This window comes from Marmota marmota, unplaced genomic scaffold (assembly GCF_001458135.2).
Source record: "Marmota marmota marmota unplaced genomic scaffold, marMar, whole genome shotgun sequence".
Taxonomy (NCBI): Eukaryota; Metazoa; Chordata; class Mammalia; order Rodentia; family Sciuridae; genus Marmota; species Marmota marmota.
The window spans coordinates 3,604,621-3,612,303 of record NW_025999927.1 but is presented as its reverse complement, the minus strand read 5'-3'; the positions used below and the strand labels follow the sequence as shown (position 1 = coordinate 3,612,303).

The 7,683-nt window shown below is 37.1% G+C and overlaps 1 pseudogene; it reads right to left on the bottom strand.

Moving 5' to 3' along the window:
• Positions 1 to 2,843: 2,843 nt before the first annotated feature.
• LOC107157953 lies at positions 2,844 to 6,519 on the bottom strand (annotated as a pseudogene).
• Between the last annotated feature and the right edge of the window lie 1,164 nt (positions 6,520 to 7,683).

Here is a 7,683-nt window from a genome sequence, read left to right as displayed (position 1 = left end):
GATCTGAGACTTTTAGCCTCTGAAATTGTGAGCTAACTAAATCTTTTTTTCTCCCCCCCCCCCTTTTTTTTGGTTTTGGGGATTGAACCCAGGCTTTGTACATACGAGGCAAGCACTCTACCAACTGAGCTATATATCACCAGCCCCTAAATCTTTTTTTTTCTTTATAAATTACCCAACCTTAGGTATTTTGTTGTAGGAAAGGAAAGTGAACTAACTATATCAGGAAAACTTATTAGTCTTTGTTGACCTAAATTTTTTTTTTCAAATTTTTAACTAAAATTTCTTTTTTGGCAAAATTGTCACTTGAACCTAGGGACTCTTTACTGTTGAGCTACATCCTCAGCTCTTTTTAATAATTTATTTATTAATTTTATTTCAAATTTGTTTTTAGTTATAGATAAACACACAGTATCTATTTATTTTAATGTGGTGAATCCAGTGCCTCACACATGGGAGGTAGACACTTTACCACTGAGCTACAGTCCTATTTATTTACTTATTTATTTAGTGGGCTGGGGATCAAACCTAGGGCCTTGTGCATGCAAAGCAACACTCTACCAGCTGAGTTATATCTCTAGCCCTCTTTTTTATTTTTTATTTTTTTTATTTTGGGACAAGGTTTCACTGAGTTGTCCAGGCTGACTTTGAGCTTGTGATCCTTCTGCCTTAGCCTCCTGGTTGCTGGGATTATAGATGTGTGTACCACATCAGCCTTTGAAGGGTCTGAAGACTGAAGCCATCTGATAGAACAGTAACTGCTGTGTGGAGAATAGGTTGTAGGGAAGTAAAAGTGGAAGAAGGGATATCAGTCAAGAGGCTGTTTGGTTAGTTCTGAGAGAGATGGTGATGAACTGAGTCAGAAAAGAGGTAGTGTTGAGGATATGTTTGAAGGTGGGGATGATTGGATTTGGATGGATTTGACATGATGTGAAGGTTCTACTTGCTGTTATTTACAGATGAATAGCCCCCAAAATACAACCTTTGTTCCCCTTTTAAAATAATTTTCCTGTTATTGGTAGGTGGATGGGGTTCTTGAAACAGTAAAATCAAGAAGATAGTGCCAACTTTTAGTCTTTCCTTATTATAGGTGATCAGTCAATATTGAGCCAGGCAGTCCTCTCAGTTGTTTCTGGTTTTGGTTTTGAATTTTAAAAATTGAGGTGTTGGGGCTGGGGTTGTGGCCCAGCAGTAGAATACCTGAGTAGCATGTGTGAAGCCCTGAGTTTGATTCTTGACACCACATAAAAATAAATTAATTAAATAGTAAAGGTATTGTGTCCAAATACAAGTAAAAAGTAAATATTTTAAAAAATTGAGGTATAACTCTCAGACTGCAAAATTCTTTTTAAAACTATGCAGTTCATCACGTTATTTTTACACAGTTGTGTGTCTATCACTATTACCTAACTCCAGAGCATTTTCATCCTCCCCATTAACTCCCTGCTCTTCCTCTTTCTGTTCCTCACTGGCAACTACTGATCTACTGACTGAAAGGATTTGCCTGTTCTGGATATTTTCTGTCGGTGCAATCATACAATATGAGGCCTTTTGTGTCTGAGTTGTGACTTTGCACAGTGTTCTCAGGGTTTATCCATTTTTTTGAATGTGTCAGTACTTTTATTGCTGAATAATGTTCCATTTTGTGGGTAATACTACATTTTGCTAATCTGTTTATTATTTAATGGACTAGTAGGTTATTTCCACTTTTTATCTATTATGAATAATACTGTGAGCATTCATATATAAATTTTTCCACAAATGTGTTATTTTTTTATTTTATTAACTCTTTAGGAGTGGACCTTCCAATTTTCAGGTATTCATTTTAGCTTTGTGATAATTTGTTGAGTATTTTAACTTCAGGCTTGGAAGTGGCTATCTAGGCTTTGGACATTTTAAAAATTCATATAATGCATATTGAATGAATTCACGTAATTTATGGTTTTATTATGTGATAGTCTCTGTTCTTACCATTTAGGATATATCAGAGAATAAAATGGGTAGAAATTGCTGGCTTTGTGGATCTTATATTTTAAGGTGTGCCTGGTGGCAAACAAATAAGAATAAATGTAATGAATTAAGTGTTAAGTAGTGTGGAGATAAAGAAAAAGTTTAGCTGATTTAGGGAAGGTAGGAAATATAAGGCAGGGACAGTTGCAGTATTATGTACAGTGGTGTGAGGGTTGGCTTTACTGAGAGCACTATGGAGCAGATAGTGAGCAAGTTAGCCAAGTGGCAGGGTGGCAGGCCAGGGTTCAGAGTGGCAGCACGTTCAGTGAACAGAACAGAGTCCAGAGTGCCTGGAGTGAAGGAAAGAGAAAACAGTGAATGGGGTTAGATAGCTAAAGGGGATGGTGGCGAGGGAATTATTGCGGGTTTATGCAGGAGTGATGCAGTCTCTCATCACAGAGTGAAAAATTCTGACTATATTTCTACATATCTTTTGAAGGTAGATCCAACAGGAGTCCCTGTCAGATTGAGCATGGAATGAGGAGAAAGAGTCAGAGGACACCAAGATATTTTGTGGGAATAACTGGAAATGAATTTAGGATGAAGTAGGGCTACTTTATTTTTGGAAATAAGCGTTGATATTTTATACTTACGGAAAATGCTGACTGGCATGTATTATTATTATTTTGTGGTATGAGGGATTGAACCCAGGAGCACTCTACCACTGAGGTACATATATAGCCCCTTTTACTTTGAGACAGAGACTTTGCCCAGAGTGGTCTTAGACTTGTGATTTTCTTGCCTCAGCTACTGGAGTAGCTGGGATTGTAGGTGTGTGCTGCCTGTTATTTTATTATCTTTATTTTTATTATTTTAATGACTGAAGAAACATCTCAAGCTGAAATTTTCAGAAAGAACCATTTGTTCTTGCCTGTCTTTGTACCTTTTTCTGAACTTGACCTTGACTTCCCTTTAGGCCCTTGACTTAAGACCAGAGTCTCTGAAAACATCCTTATTGACAACAGTTTTGTCTAAGACTATATCTATAGAGTACCTTGTGTACATGAGATGATTGCAGTTTTCAACTATCACAAAAGATCTTTGACTGTTTGGTGATTTTCTTACCCAAGGCAGTTTTACTCTAGGGATAGTAGTCAGTTCCAGCCACCAGAGTGTGGTTGTGGGAGTGCTGAGGTACTGTTATCCTCAGTGTTCTTCATGGTGAGAGCTTTGTGTCCAGCAAGGACCAGTCCCACTCTCCCTGTTTTTTTTTTTTTTTACTTGTCAATTTTGACAGCAGTCAACCTAGTCTAGAAAGTAAAAGAATTGTTTGAAAAATAGCATTTAATACTTTCTTTCTTTGTCTGGGAACAAAAGTAGAGAATCCCATAGGCTGTTTCATTCATTCATTAGAAGTATGACCAGCCTTTGGCTTTTGTTCCTAAGATGATTGAAGTATTTTTATTTAATTAATTTGCATCAAAATAATATAATATAGCAGAGCCCTATGGCGCATGTCTATAATCCCAGCTACTTAGTATGCTGAGGCAAAAGGATTACAAGTTCAAGGCCAGTCTTTGCAATTTAGTTTGTCTCAAAAAAAAAAGTGGGCTGGGGATGTGGCTCAGGCGGTAGCGCGCTCGCCTGGCATGCGTGCGGCCCGGGTTCGATCCTCAGCACCACATACAAACAAAGATGTTGTGTCTGCCGAAAACTAAGAAAAAATAAATATTAAAAAAAAAAAAGTGTATTTGTGACTTCTTAAGCTACCAATCAGTATAGTTAACTTTTAATTTCACTAATCAGTTTAACTTTAAAGAGAAGTTTGGTTATAAAAAATTGTATTTCTACTCTCATGTGCAGGAAATTCTGACATTCAAGTTTTCCATGTAAAAGAGTATGCTTTTAGAAATTGGATACTAAAATTGGAGACAAGGCTGGGATTGTGGCTCAGTGGTAGAGTGCCTGCTTAGCACATGTGAGGCACTGGGTTCAATCCCAGGCACCACATTAAAAAAATAAATAAAGTTATTATGTCCAACTGCAACTAAAAATGTTGAAAAAATAGAGACAGCATAAGGTGATTTTATGAAAGGTATACAAGCAGGTTATTAGAAAATAAAAAGCAGATCAAAGATCAGCCTACATAGACAGAAACTGTATTTTACATTTACCCTGCTGTGCTGATCATCACATATTGCCTTACTTTGAACATAGTTCTCAGTACTCCTTTAATTAATACTCCTTTAATTAATACTTGTTCATACTTAGAAAGTGCAGGTATGGCTTCTGGGATCCTCTAAGTTTCTCCCTTCCTCCAGAGTTATGTGCAGAATTTCATAAGGTCATACATATGCTTTCCCAAAGAGAAGCTTTCTGATAGCTTTTATCAGGTTGTTGATGGAACCCACTATACAAATGATAAGAAACAAAACTCTGTAGCAGTCTCTTAGCTTATCTGTTTCTTATCCGAGTTAGTAGGAATAGTTTGTTCATTCTTCTACTCTTACCATTATCAGTTAATCACTAATTTTCTAATTTTCTATTGCTTAAAAACTACTGCAGTATCAGATGGGCATAGTTGATATGTGCCTGTAATTCCAATGACTTGGGAGACTTGAGGCAGGAGGATGCAAGTTTGAGGCCAGCCTCCACAACTTAGTGAGAGCCTGTATTAAAAAAAAAAAAAAAAAAGTGGGCAGTTGGGGAGGTAGCTTAGTGTTAAAAGTGCCCCTAGATTCAATTCCCAGGACCAAGAAACATAAATAAATCACTCTATAATAGAAAAAGTTATATTGTTCCTGAAACATTTTTATGTGAAACACTTATTACTTGAGGTGTTTATTGCTCTAATTCCTAAAAAGAATCTGATTTTTTAAAATTGTAATTAACCTTTGATTTCATGGAAGCATAAAATCATTAAAAGGTTACTCTGGAAATCTGGAAGCATAGTTTTTAGCATAGTGGCTCTTATTTATTTATTTAATAGCACATCTCAATTTCTTTTGTTTTTTAAGTTTTTTTTCTTTAGTTATAGGTGGACACAATGTCTTTATTTTGCTTTATGTGGTGCTGAGGATTGAACCCAGTGCCTCACGCATGCTAGGTGAGCACTCTACCTCTGAGCCACAACCCTAGCCTGTAGCTTTTATTTATGAAATTATCATGAAAATTAGAATATATCTACTTTTAGATGTACTCAGCAATTAAAGATAAGTATAAAATTGGGCATTACCTTGAGTTGTGACAGTGTCTTTCCAGCTTGATGTTAGTATTATTAGTAAGGTAGTAGAGGGTCTACTTCTCTGGGCCATTAAAAAAAATTTTTTTTTTTTAAATTTAACTTTTTTTTAAAAAATTTATTCATTTATTCATTTACTTATTAATGTGATGCTAAGGATCAAACCCAGGGCCTCACCTGTGCTAGGCAGATGCTCTAAGACTGAGCTGCAACCCCAGCCCCTGGGCCATTAATATTGATTTGTAAGAAAGGAAATCTTACGGAGCATAGTCTATATATCATTTTTAAGTAGCAAATTTTAGCTGACATCATTAAAAGAAAAATAGTTCTTGCTATACCTGGTGATTCTCACCTGTAATCCCAGTGGCTCTGGAGGCCGAGATAGGAGGATCATGAGTTCAAAGCCAGCCTCAGTAACATAGTGAGGCCCTAAGCAACTCAGCAAGACCCTGTCTCTAAGAAAAAAAGAAAAAACAAAAAATGGCTAGGGATGTAGTCCAATGGTTAAGAAAAGCGCCTGTTGGTTCAATCCCCAGTTTAAAAAAAACACAAACAAACCAAAAAACAAAACCACGAGAGAGAGAAATAATTCTGTATATAGCTTTAAACTATTAAAACATATCAGATTGCAGCCTTCTAATTTGACATTTTCTTCTCTTTTTGTGGTTCTAGAAGTCAAACCCAGGGCCTTGTACATACGAAGGAAAGCACTCTACTAAGGTGTTTCCTAGCCCCCCACTTTTAAAAAATATACTAATATATTTTTAGCTGTAGATGGATACAGTACCTTTACTTATTTTTAAATGGTGCTGAGGATTGAATCCAGTGCCTCATATGTCCTGGATAAGCTTTCTACCACGAGCTACAACCCATCCCCCAGCCCCAGATTTGATAGTTTGATTGGAGGGCATAATTTTTTTTTTAAGAGAGAGAGAGAGAATTTTTAATATTTATTTTTTTTTTAGTTTTCGGCGGACATAACATCTTTGTTTTGTATGTGCTGAAGATCGAACCCTGGCCGCACGCATGCCAGGCGAGCGCTCTACCTCTTGAGCCACATCCCCAGCCCCCCCTCCCTTTTTTTTTGGTACCAAGGATTGAACTCAGGGGCACTTAACTACTGAGCCATATCACCAGCCCTTTTTTATATTTTATTTAGAGACAGGCTCTCACTGAATTGCGTGGTGCTTTGCTAAATTGCTGAAGTTTGCTTTGAACTTGCAATCCTCCTGCCTCAGCCTCCCGAGCTGCTGGGATTAAAGGCATGTGCCACCTTGCGTAGCTGAAGAGTTTTTAATTTTGACCTCCTGCTTACCTAGTTTGTGCATTTTTCTTCGACTTTCTAAGAAGGCTGGTGTTCTCTAAAATGAGGAATGGTTGTAGTACTTAAAGGGGCTGTTGAGATTGACTAAATGTAATAACAGGATTTACTCTATAATGAGTTTTAATAAATTGTAGCCATTATTGTTAGTTGTATAGAAAGAATGTGCAAATATTTGTGAATTTAAATAAGCATTCTGGGTGACATAGTGACTCTAGTCTGCGGGTGTGTGTTTTTTGTGTAGGGATGTGTTTTACTGAGGATTAAACCTAGGGTCTTCTGCATGTAGGCTAGTGCTTTACCAGTGAGCTACTATCCCAGCCCCTGCCCCACTTTAATTCCAAGACAGGGTCTCCTTAAATTGTCCAGATAGGACTCAAATTTTTGATCATCTTGCCTCAGACTTGCTGCCCTAAAATAGCTAGATTACAGGTATGTACCATCAACTGAGAGAGGACTCTAATCCTTATTTATTTTAGAAGTTTGAGGAAATAGTTGTAATTTTGTGATTAAGGATAAAACCTGTTATTTTTTGTTTGAAATCCTGAAAAAATGTTTAGAAGGTGAAAAGCATCCAATTTTTGTTTTTTTCGATCCTTATCAGTGTGGAAACTTTTCTTAGTAAATGTAGTACTTACCTTTCCTTCTGGTTTGCTGCCATTTTATCCAGAATGGTATTCTTTTACTATTCTTTAAGGGAAAAGTAAATTGTACTTCTCAACCTACAGGGTTGTTTACTGGATTAGGTGAGAGAGGTTTTTTATTTTTTAAATTTCCTGGGTAAACATCCATCACTACTCTTGCTTATGTAGGGCAGAAATGCTTTGTGACTCTTCATCAGATCACTGTTCTGATGTGGCAGTTAGTCACCGAAAACCATCCGGGTGGAACAGGCAAAAGCTGGGGCCCTGTCAAGCTAGTATACTGGAGAGGAGTAAAAGGAAAGCTGAACAGTCCTGAAAGTGGAGGAGCCACTACTATATCATAGTTTAAAGGAGAGGCAGCTTGCCTTATACATATTTGGAAGGTTTTAAAAATTCAGCTTTTTATATTTTCAATTTTATGTTGATAAGGATAGCTCATCAAAAGTCTTTTGTCCCCCCACCCCCACCCCATGGCCCTGGGGATAAAAACTAGAGTCTTGTGCATGTTAGGGAAGTATTCTACCTCC